Source organism: Varanus komodoensis, unplaced genomic scaffold, assembly GCF_004798865.1.
Source record: "Varanus komodoensis strain SLA01 unplaced genomic scaffold, ASM479886v1 scaffold5, whole genome shotgun sequence".
Classification (NCBI taxonomy): Eukaryota; Metazoa; Chordata; class Lepidosauria; order Squamata; family Varanidae; genus Varanus; species Varanus komodoensis.
In genome coordinates, this window is record NW_025336087.1 from 19,498,992 (window position 1) to 19,517,913 (window position 18,922).

General features: G+C 40.5%; 1 long non-coding RNA gene across 1 annotated transcript in view; it reads right to left on the reverse strand.

The window, feature by feature from the left end:
* The window catches only part of LOC123031272, a 21,506-nt gene extending 5,038 nt beyond the window's left edge, over positions 1 to 16,468 (reverse strand). The window contains exons 1-2 of the long non-coding RNA XR_006416259.1: positions 16,412 to 16,468; positions 4,045 to 4,050 (exon numbers count right to left, since the gene is read on the reverse strand). This is a non-coding gene — a long non-coding RNA (uncharacterized LOC123031272). The remainder of the gene's footprint in view (positions 1 to 4,044; positions 4,051 to 16,411) is intronic.
* Between the last annotated feature and the right edge of the window lie 2,454 nt (positions 16,469 to 18,922).

Genomic DNA, 18,922 nt, shown 5'->3' on the forward strand with positions numbered 1-18,922 from the left:
AGGGTTGATCTCCTCTAGGACTGACTGGTTTGATCTCCTTGCAGTCCAAGGGACTCACAGGAGTCTCCTCCAGCACCACAATTCAAAGGCCTCAATCCTTCGGCACTCAGCCTTCCTTTTGGTCCAGCTTTCACAGCCATACATTGCAACTGGGAAAACCATAGCCTTGACTATACGCACTTTTGTTGGCAGGGTTATGTCTCTGCTTTTTATGGACTATCCGATGTTGCAAAAGGATGCATGTGTACACATGGAGGAAAAAAATGCCTATCCACATCACTCACAGTGAGCCATTTTGAAAGTAATGCAAAGTCATGATTTAGGATTATGTGCATGAACTGGAATGAGCCCAAATAAAGTCCTGCATTCATATGCTGCCTTTCTACTCTCTCCCAATCCTGCATGGCCAAGAGAACTTCTCTGGAGTTCAGTATCATTATCCTAGCTAGTTACCTCAAACAAACCAGAGATCATACTTTAAAACAAACTATAGTTTGCTAAATGCTTTTGAAGCTGACTAGTTTAGAAAATGATCAGAGAAACAGTAGGTGGGATAAGTTAAATAATACCTTCCTTCCACTCCAGTCAAAAATTTCTAGTCGTTTTCTAAACACGTCAGTGTCAAACTATGGTTATGAAGTTAATTTGTTTAACTAATCAGGATTTCTTTTAAAGCATGAGCTATGGTTCATACATAGTGAAAAGCCAGGGTTCGTGACATATGAAACTTTGTTGTAGAAATCCCACCAGCTAAATGGGGCAAAACAAGAAGAGGTGGTAGAGATGGAGAAATCTAGTTATTTTGGCTCATCTCAGTTTCTGATTTTTCCATTATTTAGGTCATCTCAGACTTTGAGAATTTTTATTTTACAGTTCCCATCAAAATTTATGTACATTTTTGAGCACACAGTTCATAAAACATGAATACCTTACCACAGTTTGCCCAATATAGACATTTGGTGCAAGCAATTTATCTAATATGCATTTTTGAGCATTACTTTCACTAACACATACATTTTGGGTGCACTTATATATTCTAGTTAGCATTTTTATTGGAGAACTTCATAACAAAATTTGGAGGAGTGCGCATTTTGAAAGATCACTCAATATTAGTTTATTCAAAATTGCAAAATTAACATGTGAACTGAACAAATTTCTCATTAATTCCTCAGAAGGGAGTACATGTGATATTGAGGTTCAAGTTGTGCTCATTCCAGCTTGTAAACAATGCTTAGTTTTAGGTGTGAACCAGACCACTGATACACACACGGGTTTCACACAATTTGTCTATGAAACTGACCACTTTGTACTAATTTTGTGATGTTTGATGTAGCCCTATGACATTTGGCTTATCAGCTTGCCCACATAATACCAGTTCATGCAATACTGTCAAACTGGGGGCAATCTGTGAGAAAGTGCATTTGTGCTGGGCTCCCCAGTGACTGTTTTCCTAGTGTACACATGGAGTGGGGGGATGAAATGGACAAAGTAGGTATTTACTCAGAAGTAAGTACTGCTTCTTCAGTGGAACTTAGGGCTTGCCAACTTGAAAACACTTAACTTTGCTGGACTGTGTTCAGTGAGTTGCAATTTTCTAATAATAATGATGTCATAATGATGTAATTGTACAGTGCTTGATCCCCAAAATGGGGTCCTAGCAGGAAAAAAGTTTAATCAAAGGATTTTGTTGGTTTACGTTGTTCAAGTGTTTTAAAATGTTTTGCAGTTATCACCAGTTTAATGTTTGCTTCCCAAATAAATCAGCATCAGTTTACATCTAAAATATTTAATTTGGCCAAGAAAAATGAGTTAATTTTTCTGGAATCTGGAGACAGAAATTCGTCGAGACATTTTGTATTAACAAAGAGTACAATGAATGAAAACTATTCCCCAAACATAACTGCAAAATGTCTGTTACGGTGTTTGAAATATGCATTGCTCACTTAAGCTCCTACTAGCCTCATATAAGTGCACAGTTCATAAACTGCAAAAAGTGGAAATGGTCCCAAATCCCTTTCACAGATTCAACCTGCAAATCAATTTTAGCTATGTGTTTATAGTTCCCCACATGAACATTGAATAAAAAACAGGGACAATGGATAAATTGTGAATGGAAATGCTAACACTTCAAACAAAATGAATACTCATTAGTTGAAGATCATTGCTTCTCCGGTTAGCAGGATTTGTCAATGATACATAGGCAGTGCGTCCTTTTAAAAAATAAAGTACATGAGATGTGAGTGTTATGTACTTACAGCATTGTTTACTTCAAGTAGCTTGAAACTGAATTTCTGAGGATGAGCTATATGAATGTACTTGAACTGGGGGTCTCAGTTTTAAAATACGAGAAACGCTGATATTCTTATGATGTTGGATTAACTATTACTGTTTCCATAGAAAAGCATGCCTGGCACTTTGACACCCCTATTTTCTTAATGTGTATTGATAAGAACTGAGTAAACTATTAGCCTAGAGCCAGATATTTACAAGTGGCACCTTTTCCAATAGGTACATCAATTTGGTATCATAAAATTTTGTTGCTTGTAAGTTGATCAACATTGTTATAGCCAAAACATAACTAGAATAGCAGAACCTTGATTGTTCCTCTAAGTAGTATCAATGTTGTCCAGGTGCTATTCCTAAAGATGTTGCTTTAATATTGTTGCTTGCAGTAAATGACATTCCCAATATTTCTCCAAATCAAGGTGTGCAGGATGTACAGCCATTTTTTGCTACCATTCTGATCAATGTCAGTGGGAAGCTGTCACTTTTTCCATTGAACTAAGTGCATTGCATGGGTATTGGTGTATGCCCAGTGGCATAATGTTATTTCTTTGAGCTGCAGGTGCTCATGAAAACAGTCCCTATAGCTGCACCCCCCAGAATGGTCCAAAACTGCAGAGAGCTGTGTGGACCCATATCCAGAAATCAATTCTAGGAGCTTTCATCTGCTATGATGAAGATGCAAACCTTCTCATCTGCTTTTTATGAAAATAATGGACACTAAATGCCCATTTCAAGATCAAGCCATTCTAAAATGCTTTGATTACTGCTGGGAAAAATTACTTCTTCTTCTGCTAAGGAGTGCAGCTAAGCTCCTAGGGAACAGGGGACTCTGAAGGGTGGAGGCTGCCTGGTGACATCAGACTCTCTGCTAATAAAGTGGTAATCTTACCACATCCCTATGAGTCCTATTTCCATTACACTGCCTTTCGGCTTGCACATCACTCCTGCTAACACCCAGTCACTGCATACTACATCTCACTTTTCTGGAACTCAAGAACAACTTCCGAGGGCTTCCATTTTGATTGGTGCTGTGACACTCCAATAAGGGGTTGCTTCTCTCTTCCAGCTGCACTGTTTCCCTTTTCCCCTTCCCCAGCTGGTTATTAGTGGAAATGGTCAGGTAAATATACACATGTATTTATTACATATCTATACCACCTATAGCCAAAGTTCTCTGGGTGGTTCACAATGTATTATGTCTGTCTGTTTTCAGCTCAGTGGGTAACAGAAAGTTGGTCAAGTGGAGTGAAACAGCAGACAGATGCAGACTGAATAACATCACACCCAGTGAGGCTTCCCCATGCAAAATCAGAGCACCCACTCACAGATTTCAAATAAAAACATGTTGGAAAATCCAGTCATGGATGTCCCATGCCATATCTTTTTGGCCACCAGCTTCTGTTCCTTTTTGTTATAAATCACCAGCTGTTATCATCTCTCTCCTGAAGTTAAAAGCAAATGAAGTCTTTATTTTTGGTGGGACCAAGACTCTACTGAATGAAAGCAAAACTATCCCAAATTGTAAGTTCTGTGGGGATGTGCTTTCAATTAACATATATGAAGCCTAAATGTTTTACAGTAATAGAACCCAGGCCATTACAGTGTTGTGGGAATAAAAGTTTTGGAGCACTTTTCCCCTCCCCCTTTGCTATATATATACGTGTGTGTGTGTGTGTGTGTGTGTGTGTGTGTATTTCCAGACCTTCCATAGACATGATTCAAGAAGCACATCTTTTCTCCGAAACAAAAAACTGGAACCCATACCTGGGACAGAAGAATAGAAAACATAACAGGCAGTGTCATGCATCATATGTGTATCCAGTGCCCATTCAAAAGTGCACTCAACCAGCTTCCAGCAAGAAAGTTGAACACCTGTGAGCCATACGCAATCCAAACTTGGTTTAATTTAATAATAGTTGCATGTTGACCTTAGCATTTCAGACCTGAAATTTCTCCAGTCTGCCAGAGACAGCCAGAAAAATCATATCTCCGCAGCATTACCAGCTTCATAACGGCATCAGAGCAGATTGCCGACGGATGACACCCACAGTCCATGAGCTCGGCATATGCTAACTATCTAAATAGCAGCAATCATAATCTGTCTGGAGTTTTTTCCTCTGGAAAATTGCAAAACCAGTTTTTACTGTCCAGAGAGCTTCCTACCCTCTCGCAGCTTTCCCTTTCTCCTCTTGTTAAGAGATTTAGCATAATAAAGACAACTAATTTAACTCAGTTAAAAGAACTCTTTGAATCTTGGAAGCATCTGCCTTCGTTTTCAAGACAGGCTGAAGAATAACAGAAAGCTGGACTAGCTTCTAACATGAGAGCCCAAGCTCCGAACAGTCCTGGTTCACCCAACTTAACAATGCACGATGATGAAGCCGTCATCTCATCCAAACCCAGGGAGTGGAGCGTGGAGTGCCTTGCTCAATATCCCATGCGGCAATCTCATCAGTGACTGTCCTTCCACCAGTCCCAAAATGGCACTTTGGAAGGACAATCACTTGTTCTCTGTTTTGTGTTTTGTTTTTCTTTTAGCATCTCAAAAATGTGCAATTATGCTCATGATTTGGTTTTGGCAATTTTATTTTTATGTTTTGCTGTCTCTTTCACAAGCCTGCTCTGAGCACTCCGATGGCCGAGTCAATTTCCTTGTCTGTTTTTGCTGTCAGATGGGAAAATGGTGTGTGTGTGTGTGTGTGTGTGTGTGTGTGTGTGTGTGTTGGGTGGGGGGGGTGATGGAAGTAAATGCACTAAAAGAGGGAATCCCCCCTTTGACAATGTGATCGTTTTGGTTTTAAGAATTGAACGGACACTTCTCAGCATCTTCTACCTTTTCAGCACTTCCCCAATTCTTAAGCTGTTCCAGAAAGAAGAGAAATTAATTTCCCCTTTCAAAATTACTTTTCAGAGCTCCTTACTGCTGATGTTCCTGGCAGGTTTTTTTAACACTTATATGGTAGCTACATGGGACAGAGTGGATGGGGATGGCATATACTACTAGTTTGGGGCCCATTCCATTCTGCTACCCTCTATAAGGTTTAGTTTTCTTTTTAAAACACTGTTGGGAATATGCTTACACATGTTTTTTCACACTAGGAAGAAAATGGAAGGGAAATTTATGCAAATTTAATGGCTGGGAAGTGAATACAGAAAAAACTGTGCAAACAAGAATTTCCAGTTGCAAGAAGGTTGTCCAAATAACACACTAGACTGCTCCATGGACAGGTGATACAGTCAAACATCCTGTGAATGTCTTTCACAGAGCCATTTTAAGCATATTTACTCAGAAGTAAACACCACTGTGTCCAATGTAGCTTACTCCCAGGTACAGATAAGATACAGGTAGTGATAAATATGTATGTATGTATGTATGTATGTATGTATGTATTTTGGTAAACACTTGTAGCCCAACTCTGGCCAAATCCAGACGACCTCAACACCAGTAAAGTGATTTAGTATGTTTTCTGAAACCATGCCCTCTTGGCACCAAGTAGGTCTACCATATTGCTGAAAGAATGTATATGAAAGAATCAGAGCTCATGGGAAAAGCATTGTGTTCCTGCCAAGTATTATGGTTAGTATTATTCTTGTTATTATGCCATTTGAAAACTCTTTCCATATTTCTTTCCCTTCGTGTTGATTCACCTCATGAGGAATGCTCCAAACAATTATGCTAACATAGATTTCAGTCATGATTAAAATCCACTTGTAGGCTTAAGCTTTGACAGACCACTAAAAGAAGATGGTTCTTTTCTGAGATATTATACTAAATTTTTAAAAAAGAACATTATTAATTTCTACCAAAGGAATTGCAAAAACTTATGTGGCTGGCTCCTATCTTACATGGTATGGCCACGTGGAAAGTGATGTGGCCACTCATTGCAAAATTATATTGGGCTACAAGGGAGGTGGTCAGATTGCACCAGTGTCCATTCATATGCATGGACACTGTACTGAGTTCCGCTATTGGTGCATCCAGTGCAGTACTGTCTACACTGACTAGCAGCAGCTCTGCAATGTTTTGGGCAGGAGCCTTTCATATTCATACCTGGAGGTTCTGAAAACTATACTTGGGGCTCCCTGAATGCATACCAAGTGTTCCAATTGAAACACTTCTCCCCTAAAGAGGAGATCTGAGCACAGAAGGACATCCTAGTCCCATGAATGAATAATGGTTGTTTTGTAAGTACAAAGGGGACTCTCTGTGCAAGTTCGCAGAAGCAAAATGGGGAGATCCTGAATGTATCAGGCAGGGACACAGATCCAACAGTGTGGCCAAATCCATCCTTCCTTTAGACACAATCCAGTCCTCCAAGTTCCCCGGATGATGATACACTCATCCCCTGGTTGTACCTCCCCCTGCCGTCACCTTTCCTAACCTCCAGTTGTTTTCCAGATGTTGTGCCATTTTCCCCTACTCTAAATGCTTGAAATGCCTCTCCTAAGGATGAGTGGGTGAATCAGCAAAACACAAGCTTGCCTCAGTTCTTTCAATTCTATCTCAAATCTTATTCCAAAACTTCGTATATCAGATTGCAAGCTTTGTTTTATTTTTTCTTTTCACATAAAAATCAATATCAATATTGTGCATATTTTCCAAATATGCACCTTTGAAATTCTTCCCACACTGCTTGAAGTATATATGTGTGCATTTTTCAAAAGTAGGCATTTTCATGTGTACTTTTAATATATACATGTAGCTGAACATTTTATTTCTTTTGTCTGCAAGTCACTTTGCAAGCTCAGAAATATATAGTCTTTGACAATGGTTCATGTTTGAATCATGTTCTATCTAGAAGCCAAGAATTGGGTAAATCCTGATCAGTAATGAGCTGACATGACTTTCTCATATGTCCCTATTATCAACTGTTCGATCAATCAGTTGATTGATTGGTTTTGCTAGCATTTTGGCCATGGACTCCACCCGTTACCAGAACACATTCCCCGGGAGCCTCTTGAAATAGGATTTGGCTGTTGGGCTGAATGAAATTTAATATCCCTGGTGCAGCCAATATTTAGATAGTACCCCAAAGCTTCCTGTATTAGCAGGTTCAATTGAAAGCTATCAAGACTAATAGCCATAAACATATTTTTCCTCCATGAATTTGCCTAACCCCTTTTAAAACCACCTAAGTAAGTGATTCTCATCACATGTTGTGGTAATGAATTCCTTACAGCAAATGAGTATTGTGTAATACTTATGGTAACAATCTAATGAAATGTTAAGCACACACTTATATCATTGATATAAATGGGCTTAAGTGTACCTTATTCTATACATTTCAGCTTAGATACTGTGGCTTAAATATTTACAGACGATGGAAACTGGCCACGTTTATCATCAGAATAAGATGAATTGCACTTCATTTTAAGTGCTCAGGTACATTTGTTAATGATCAGTTTTGAGAACAAAAGTGTAGTTTGCTTGGCTGCATTGCCTGCAGAGATATCTTTTAATTTAAATAACAAGGCTTTCAAAATTTCAAGAAATGTCACTTAAGAGAGATTTATCTCTTGGGAAACAATATGGACCTCAAGGGAGAATTCCGAGAACAGAGCTGCCACGGCTGTTCTTCATAAGAGTTCCATCTGTTTTCCACTGAAATCTTTTTCCATGGCTTCCACTCACAGTGAGCTTGAGCTATGGTATGATTTAGTTGTCATCAATAGCACATACCCATTAGAACAGAGTGCAGACTATTTGGTGCCATTGGGAGTAAGAGAGTCTTTGAAATCCCTTTTGCAATAGACTCGCTTTCTTCCAAGCCAAAACCAGACATAACCATTCTAAATTTAAAATGTGCATTCACATCTCAGAAGTACTTTAGTTAAATGTTACGAATGCTTGAATGCGATTCTACAGAAAGTGCATGGGTTGAATCGCGCCTTTGTGTAGGTGTCTCCAACTCAACTGCATTTCAACAAGACATCAGAGTCTGCAGTTCAGGGCTCTGTTACAATGCTCTGGGGGGAATACATAAAAATATAGGACTAGTCCTATCACTGGGATGGAATAAGGCTTCTCCCACAGGTGGAAGATGCTGGCCAGGGAAGCAGAGCTGTGTTTTTTGTATGCCTGCCCTACATCCCATTGGTGATATTCAAAAGAGAGTAATGGCGCACTCCTATGCATATCTACACAGAGGTAAATCTCCCTGACTTCATCGTCTTACTCCCAGTTAAGTGTGTATGAGATTGACTTTATTTCTAGTTTGGCCTTTTAGTACATGGAATGAGGCGGGACAGAAGCAGCATCTTGTCCTCTCTTTCAGGCAGAAAATCTCTAAGACCAGCCCTGATTTGATGCGTCCTTTTCTAACCAGCCCATTTTTTAAAGAGAAGATTTCACAGTACTAACAGATACAGAAGAGGGCAGCTAAGGAGATGAGTTGCAACACACCACTGTGTATGCACCAAATTCCTCACAGGGCTCCATTGAGTCTTGTTTCTTCGCATTGCCTTTTGGTGTGTGCGTGAGCTGATTTGCAGATATCCTGACAGACTATTACAAGAAATAAATTATCTGTGCGCATTTCCTGTGTCACCATCCGGCTCTCCCCACCTACTCTACTATGGAGTAAATTCATGCTTATAGGGGAGGAAGGACAGAACCAAAGAGTAAAATCGGTGAGCCCTATGGGAATTACTATGTGAGTGCTTGCACATACACGGAAAGTATCATTAAACCTAAACGTCAGTCTATTTCCAGTCTCTGACAATTTAACATTCGTCCATTCTGTCCTGTTTTATTATTGATCTACAATTTAAAACACACACAAATTCACTTTAATTTTGAACATATTTTTGCACAAAATATGTATGTGCATTTTATCCCAATAAAGACACTTTTAGTTTGGTTCCATTTTTTAACTGAGAAATGTATCATAAACTTTGGAGAACTGCAAAAAACTGAAGGATAACTGTGTTCCAAACCAGGATAAATATACTTCCTGATCTGGGGAGTACAGATCAGGCAAGTTTACTTTAAAATGAGGATTGAACAAAATTTTTGAACATATATGAGTGTCATATTCCGAAAACGAGCAGTTTTTCCTCTTCCAAATAACTCTCTCTTCTACCCTTTCTGCCAAATAAACAAGAAACACATTTGAGGAAGAAAATGATTCACTGTTAATTACTGGTATCTGAAAAGAAAAACTAAAAACATCAGAACTTGAACCTTCTGAATAGTGACAAGGAGGGATAAACACTGATGTTCAGGGAGATCAGTATGGCTAATCTGATGGAGGTCATAGCACCTTCAAATATCTTCTAAAAATAGTCTGATAAGTTGCTCTGAGGAAATAAGAGGTACCCCAATTGCCACTCATTTGCACAATAATTTTCTCCTTTCCTCACAATTCCTTGTTGATGTTAAAAACATGCCTCCCTTCTGGTATTATAAGTCTGAAGGCAACACGCTGGCGAACAGATTAAATCATTGTCAAATAACTCTTATTTGTAATTATTAGGGTTTTTAAAATGTGTTTCTTCTACATGTTTCCAGAAATTAACTTTTAGAAATATTATTTAGGCCGGTCTTCACCAATCTGGGTGCCATCCAGATGTGTTAGACTACAAATCCCATCAGCCCCATCCCTACATTGATGCTTTGGGCAGATTTCAAGTATTCATATACCTGCAACTCTTCCTCTTCCAACAGGGAAGAGGTACAGAAGTAACCCAATTAAATTGAGCAGAACTACACATTGCTGCTGTCAAGGAATTTTGAGAAGTAGATGATAGATTGCTAGCCATTTTACATATAATTTGTGCAAAGGTGAACAGGATCCCATCACAGATTAGCTCGAACCAGTCTGTGTTAAGGTTTTTACAATGCAAGTGGAAGGGTTGGACATATCAATGTACGTTCACCTGTCTATGAGTTCCTGGAAGATGTCTTGACTATGATGCTTCATCCTCATTAATAATCTGTGTTGTACACCTATTTCTGATATGAAGCTGCCTTACCTTGTCACCAATTATAGACTGTGAAAATAACCATCTCATTAGAGATCTTACAAAGCTTGTTCCTGAAGATGACGCCTAGAGTGTGGCTTTTCCTCTTTGCCAACTACAAGGTACCCTTGAAGTGTCGTCAAGTTATCAGATGCATGGCAGCAGTGCTCAGTATTATAATTTAATCATACGATGCCCCACTGCAAAGAAGATTCTGTGATGAGTGTTTGTCAGTGTGTGCTACCTAAACTACCATTTGGGTAAAGCATTTGATCCTGTGTGTATTTCCTGGTCTGCCAGCAGCTACAAGGGCCAGCTTGTACCATCATCGCTATCAGAGTGCAGCCCCATGGTAAATCGTCATTCCTTTTGGTGGTGGTGGAGATTTCTGTTGTTACAATTCCACTATCTGCATTGCATTAATATAGAAAATGTGATGGCAACAGGAATGATGTTATGAATATTTTAAAGGAAAGCAATTGAAACTATGGACTGGTAAACCAGAGAATGTGCTAATCCTCTGGGATCACATCACTCATCTCTTCTAAACTGGGTACTCCATAAAGGGCCTCTGCAAAAGATTGGAGACTGCAGGTTGACTGGTAGAGGAAGAGATGCTTGTTTAGGTGCCCCAAGCCTTTTAGGGCTGTAAGCATAAGCACCCTACATGAAATGAAGTGATTAGGCAGCCAATGCAATTCTTTCAGAAGACCACAACATGAACCACTCTAGCTAAATCAGTCAAAATTCTGTCATGCTGCACTAGTTCTTTTTTAAGGGCAGTCCCAGTGTATAAAGCAATTCAGGCTGGAAATTTCTAGAGCAGGAATCACAGGAATGGCCATGGTTTGTGAGTCAGCTGAAACTGGTGCTTATTCCTGGACTTCAAAGGTCAATGTGGGATCAAGGAGCAGCTTCAAACTACTTACCAGTTCTTTCAGGGTCAGTGAAAGCCACTCATGTCAGGTCACTGAACATAGTTTACCCAGATATCTGGCTTGTCTGGAGCTCTTCTTGTAGCCATCTTGGATTTAGTAGGGTACTTGAACATTTTAACTGACTGGCTTCCAACATGAACTGGAAAAGAATGTTCAGAAGGACACCACATGAGTCTGTTGCAGAAAAAGCCAACCAGGAGTTGTGGCATCTAACACAAGTTTGGTGGGCTGGAGACCATTTCTTCTAGTTTGCAAACACTTATGCCATGATAAATCTGAAAGTGCATAAGTTGCCATAAGACTCATTATTACTCATGAAACATTATGTAGATTCTCTAGGGTGATATCAGTAAAAGGTTAAAACCCTGAGCAGCAAAATCCTCCCCCTCCTCCTCTTGTAACTCCCTTTACTTCAAGACTAGTCATGAAATAAGATAGGGATGCTTTGTTTTGGTAACATATGAAAAAGCAAAGGCATATTAAGCACTTCTTTTAATATTAGCACACATACGCCCAAAAAGGGGAAGAAATGGAAGAAAATGCACATTACATCAATTCAGATGAGTAAATACCTGATGGTTTTTTCCATAGTTCAGGATCTGTCTGTACAGCTAACACCAAGAGAGAAAGAGTAAAGTGCTTCCCATAAGACAAAAGTAACACTATTATGCATGGAATTGTACCATCTCTAACAGCAACAGCAATCAAGCTTTTATACCAAACAGTTTCTCTGCAGTATAATGGAACAAAACACAAAAGGCACTGAATCGAATAAATGAATCTCATAAGTGAACGGGGATTCCAGCAAATCAGATAGATGCATATGTCAGTTACTTTCTTCCCTAGACAGAATAATACCAGTGCTTTCCATTGTGATTCTTGATTTTTTATTGTCAAAATCCCTACAATTAAGCCACATTTTTAAATTTAATCCTTCCTTTGCTGGGTGAAAAGCCAATGTTTTACAGTACAATACAAACAGAGGTTTTAATCAGCTGCAAGCCGTGAGAGAAATGTATGCATTTTTATCCTTGTTAACAGGTGGGGAAAGAATAGGTGTAAAAACATTCCAGCCATTTTTCCCCTTAGCCCCTAAGCCACATAGAAACAAGAATGCTCTGTTCAATTAGCAATACTTTGAGGCATCATTAGAAGATTTGAAGGGGCAGGAGGCCACCAAGAAGCCTGCCAGAGCCCAGCTATATGTCTAGGAACGTCTCTGTTCTTCTCTCTCCAAGCGGTTGACCCAGGAGCAGGAAGAATATACAAACCGTGTCTATGGAGAGGCTGTTCAGCTGAGGAGGGCGCAGGTAGGTAGCATAAGGATTAAATGCCTAGAAGCCTCTTGGAGAAGTAGCAAACACAAGTAGAAAAATCAGTAAGTATATTTATTTATGGAACATCATGTTAGGAGAAGTAGTCGGTTGACTCTCTGGGCAGTTAATACCAGTTAAAATCAAGCAAAGTCTAAAAAATACGCACAAACACAATTTAAAAGAACAGAAACAACTCAGCAGTGCTAACAGTGGAGCAGCACAAGCCAGGGGCGTGTGGAGAAGAGTGGTCAGGGAATTTGTGAAAGCAGGGTAGGAGCTTGGGCAGAGGATAGAGGACAGGGGAGGGCAGGACAGGAGGAGTGGAAAGGAAGGGAGGCCAGAGACACCGAGGAGGAAGCAAAGAGGTGGAGCTAGCAGCCTCAGAGGCTTATAAAGCCACACTCATCTGTTGGTGGTGCCAGTAGATGATGCGCGAAGGGCTACGTGACAAGGGCATCGTCCTGTGTTTGTGTTCCTCAGTGCGGCCTGGGTTGTCTGGGGTCTCTCTTCCCCAGGGACTTGGTCTTCACCATGGGAGCATGATTCTCAGCCTCAAGTGAGGGTAGCATGGTGCAGGCAAGACAAGGCAGTAGAAACAAGGCTCTGTGAGGGGTGGCCTATGCCAGGCCAGGAGATGGCCATGGTGGGGTGGCAGGTGTGATGGCTGTCTGCAGCTCCAGTGCAATGTTTGTCTTCCTCCCCCAGGAGGAGGCAGGATACCCTTGCACTAAGTGCAAGCTGGTGTTCAAGCTGGTATCCCCACCCTCCCTGAGGAAAAGGTGAAGGGTCTGGAGGACGTCATAACCTCCCTCCAGGAGATACAGTAAGAGAGGGAGAACAGTTCCTGGATATTGCCCAGGAGGTCCAACCAGTAGAAGCCCCCTTCCAGACAGAATGAAGAGGAAGGGGTCACCAGGGGATCAGCTGAGGAGGCATGGAGGCATGTCACCTTCAGGAAGCAGAGGCCAGCACCATGTCCTCCATCTCCAGGCACTGATTTGAAGCTGAGAAATAGGGTTTCTTCATTTCAGCAAACTGGGGCTGCAGGTTCCCTGGGGGACCAGCCAGCTCAAGAAGCCTGGCCAAAGGTCAGATGAAGGCAGGGCTCTGCTATTGGAGGTACGACCCCCAATCTCCAGCAGCTGGGCAAGGGGAGGGCAGGTCATTGTTGTTGGGGACTCCTTAATAAGGGTACCAAGGTTAAGAAGGCAAATGTCACCCTTGAGGGCATAGCCGGAAGCATGGCTTCCAGATCTAGGGAGGTGTTGATACCACTCTACGTGACTCTGGTAGACCCACAACTGGACTACTGCATCCATTTCTGGGTTGCACATTATAGGAGAGACATAGCTAGGTTAGAATTGGTACAGTGCAAGATCACAAGAATGGTAGCCAGGTTGGGAGGCATGACATATGAGGAGAGATTGAGGGAACTGACGCTTTTCAGCCTGGAGAAGAGGAGATTCTGAGGGGATCTTTTAGCAACTTATAGGTATCTGAGGGGATGCCATGTGGAGGAGGGCCATGACCTGTTTTTCCCTGCAGTGGAGGGCAGGATGCATTCCAGTGGAGCGATGCTCAAGGAACCAGGGTTTGGGTTGGCTGTCAAGAAGTATTTCCTGATGGTTAAGACCTCTAGGATATGGAATGGGCTTCCAAGGGAGCAGTTTGAGGCCCCATCACTGAGGGTGTTCAGGGACAGATCGGAGAAACACATGCTGGGGATTACATGAACTGAGCCGGCTGGAGTCAGGGGTCAGATGCTCCCCCTGGCTCACTTTTTCCTATGTTTCTATATCTGTAGTGAATAATGAATGACTAATTGGCAAAGCCAGTATGGTGTGGCAGCTACAGTGTGGATTGGGGTCCTGGTTCTATTCCTCCCTTAGCCATGATGCTCTCTGGGTGAAACTCGGTCAGCCTGCAGCTGCATTTGCTAAGCACCTGGATGATATGGAAGGGTCAGCAAAGGTGAATCCCCTGGGCAAGAAGTGCAGACTTCCTGACCTGAATTTTAAACAATGAACATGTGAAGTTGCTCACAGTCCAATATAATGATTTAAATTTTTGTCTCATAAACGGAGCATAGTCAGAGGGACCCCATTCATTGTAACATTCTCTAGAGATGGCCATTGTCTGTTAGGATCCTCTTAGACAAAAGAGATCAAATGCTGCAATTGGCAGGACTCACAATAAAGTAAGGGATTAGGGATACCCCATCCTCCCAAAATTGTCAATTTATATAACAAATTGTCTTCACTTCTGGTTTATCATCATCCATGAACATTTCTCTGCCGTAACAATAGCTGTGCCCTTGGTCCTGTAACTGGCAAAGTTCTATACAAAACAATAAATGAGGGGAAGGTGTATTTTTTAACCAATGCTAACCAATCAAGAATAGATAGCCATCTTTTCCCATCTATGTACACCTGCTGAAAATCATTTTCCAGATCCTATTCTAATTTGCATTGTATATCATATTAAAATTCTTAGTGATCAATTCACCTAAATATCAACATTTAGTATCGCTCATTGTTATCTCCAAGCATTTCACCAGATTGTTCCTTTGGAAGTACTTCTAGTTTACTTGTAGCCCAGATACTTTCTGAAATTTAAAAAATTCTGATTTCAAACTCTGTGATGCCCTAACTGATTGAGTGGTAGTCCTTGCCATGTCAATTGCATATAAACCAAGTTCATATTCTTTTCCTGCCCTGGAATTGTGGCATTCTGATGAAGTTGCCTTGCCAATGGTTTTATCACCAGAGCAAACAAGAGTGGGGAAAGTGGGCAGCCCTGTTCTGTTCCATGCCGAAGAGTAATATACTTCGAATCCATATTATTTATTTTCAACTTGGCCCAATTATCAGAATATATCTGCTTGATTATATGAATACATTTAGTGCCACATCTCATTTTTTTGCATTAAACTAATAAAAAAACCTCATTCCACACAACCATACCCTTGAAATATATCTAAGGAAAAAACTTCCAATTGAGTCTTATTAATTTTATTGCTATGTATAATATTTAACAGTTAGTGGATAGGATCCATAATCTATTGGTGAGGAACAAAACCAGCCTGAGCTACATGTATATAAACACTCACTGTCTGCATCAATCTTTTGGCCATCAGCTGTAAAGATCTTATAATCCACATTCAGTAGTGCAATTGGTCTATGAGATTCAACCATTGTGTAAGATTGGACCAATTTAATAAGATTCAAGTAAAGGGTTTTGGAATAGTTACTATTTCAGAATACTTCCAAGTCTGAGGAATAGGATCTCTATGAAGGATATCATTAAACAGACTGACCATAGGAGGAGTTACTAAATCCCTGAAATGCTTATAAAAAAGGGAAGAGAAACCATCTGGCCATGGTACCTAATTGGATTTGAGCCTCTTTAATACTTGAAGATTCTTCCTCATCTCAACCATAGCATTTAATATTTCCATATCCGAAACAGACAATATTGGGAAAGATGCTGAGTCAAATATTCATCAATATCTGCAAGTAAAGGAGAGGAAGAAGTATATAGATTTGAATAAACACCAACCTGGGAACAACACCAACACCAAGCTGGGAACAATAGAGGGCAAAAGAAGAAGGGGACGGCAGAGGATGAGTGGCTAGATGGAGTCACTGAAGCAGTTGGTGTGAGCTTGAGTGGACTCCAGGGGATGGTGGAGGACAGGCAGGCCTGGAGGAATGTTGTCCATGGGGTCACGATTGGTTGGACACGACTTTGCGACTCACAACAACAACAACAACAAATACCAACCTCCTCACAGACTGGGGACTTGAGTAACTGGAGTCCCCCGTTTTGTCTTGTAAACAAGTGTATCCTGCCCTGTTCTCTCTTTTTCCTTAAATGATTAACGATACGTCTTGTACCCGTCCTCTGCACTCATAAATTTTTTGTTGCAGATAAATTAGATTAATTGAAGTCTTATTTAACTCAAGAACCTTCCATTCTTTCCTCCTTTTTGTCATATAACCTAAACATAGTTTTTAGATCCTGATTGATTATATTTCTTACAATATGCTTCTGCCTCTGCCTGTAATCTTTCCCTTTTGAGGGACAGCTTCTTTTTAGAAGTAGCCTTTCCTTAATACATATGCTCTTATTGCCACCTTCATAACCTCCCATAGGGCCATAGAAGAGGTACTTTCTATATTGCTCTCTGTAAAATAGTTAAGTTAAGCCTGATGGATGGCTTCTGAGGCTGGCTAATTACTCAGTAAAATGTGGAACTAAATGATCATTAACCAAATGATGGGGAGTATGCAACAGGGGCATGATCTGAGACCTGAATAAGTCCAGTATCAGTCTTGCTCACCAACTGCAGCAAAGAAGGGGAGAAAAGTAAATGGTCTATCCTTGACAGTGTTTGATGTCCTGCAGATTGGAGGGTGAAACATTTATCTCTTAAGTTCAAATCCTTTTATGAGCTTCAGATAATCGTTAAAGAATCATACATTGCCCTGTGTGTTGTCAAAGTGCACATGTTGTTCTGTTGTTTTGAAGAACACACTACATACTTGGAAATGTATGGATTTCCAATTGCTAAGAGCATTTGGGTCTGTATTGGAGACTGGGGTCCAATTAAGGACTGGGAAACACAAACTGGGAAAATCTGTGAAACAAAACACTCAAAGTGATATTCTCATACATCTCTTTGCCTAAGTGGCAACTGGTTTTAGGTATTCTTTTGAACAGTCTAGGGATGGATGGACATGATCCTTTTGAGGGGCTCCTTTTCCATCCCCAGGCTTGTTCCACCCCATTTCCATGGGACATTTTTGCACATTGTACATTTTTCCAATGTACTCATTTTTACATGCATGCACCCACCGACTAAAGCATGGTAGTTCATATCTGAAAAATATATGCAGTTTTCTTTGTGCAGGATGCATCATAAGCAATGGACCAATTTCTGAATGCAAGCTGCATTTGTTCACATGTTCCATTCTAGGAATGAAAGTTCAGATAAATCTGTAACACAAAGTTAATTTCGCAACCTTCCCTAAATCACTTAAAGAAAATCCATCTGTCAACATGCATAGTGGAACTCTCCAGAAATGTCACATGTCAGATGATACAGGACGGATCCTGAACACGACATATATGGAACATAAACCCCTCACGCCTAATGCATTTTTCATTTTTTGTTCTTAATGCTTAATTATGGTTTTCCGACATAGGTGATTGCACATTTGCAAATACATAATCATGTTTGACTAGGCAATTAACAGGATCAATACAGAGATTGAATGTAGTTTGTGAGGAAAAATGGAATCCAAGAGTTTTGCCACTTCTAACATTTTAATGAGTGTAAGACTTCCTGCAAGGAGCCATATCTCTTGGGACCTATTACTGCAGGAACTCATTGAGGAAGATTATTTGCTAGGAGAAAAGGAGAAAGTGTGCCCCTAAGTAACAGGTGCTATAGGAGGAAGGAGAAGAAATCATCATTGAGAAGAATGGGAAATGAAGCAGTCTTTCCGGTCCCTTCAGAGCAATGGAGTGATTACTCAGGCAATCCCACTCTGGCTGTGAGTCACAGAACGTGACAAAGCAAGTTAGCTGAAAGCATCCTTCATCAGTACAGCAGGTCACTAACACATTCACCTTAGATCATCAGTGTGATCAAGTTAAAAACACTGAAGTCCTTTTCTGATCTTTTCAATGGATCTTCAGGTTTTAAGTTGTGCAATTACTAGTTCCAAGTGACACACATGTGTTTTAAAAATCAGAGACAAAGCATGATTCCTAGAAAATGGGGCATGATGGCCTGAAGAATGAGATGTGCCTTCCTATAAATTTCTGCATATTTGCATTCCTGAAAATATGCAAATTCATCACCCCCAAATAGACCAATGTCTGAACAATGTATATTTTCACATTATCCCAGAGGTAAAATATGCATTTCTGGTCTTTAAAGCACTATGGTTACATTTGGATAACATAAACATTTCATAGTCGAGAAGTTTGCAGAATCTGTGCAACTAGGAAAAGCCAGGGCACCATAGGTTGGGTTCTTAGAAGTTCAGACTGATCTAACTCCATTGTGGCTTTTTCAACCTCTCTAGAGAGGCAAGAAGGGTGATTTGACTTTCATCTGCCTGAACATATGAAGTTTTGCAACTTAATAGGCAGGGACAGTAGGAATGGGGCTTGTATGCACCTCCTCAGAACTACCATCCTTTAAGCCCTCATGTGAACCTTTCAAATGCCTGCACACGGCTTCTGTAAACCCAGAAAAGAAAGCACTAGCAGATGCTTGAGCACAGCCATGCATCAACCCAAAAACAGATTTCAGCAGGAAAACAATGGGGCTGAACCTTGCCTAGGTATTTGGCTTGCTTTCTCCCATTTTCAAACTAATATTAGTAGGATTGTACCACCTGTCATTTC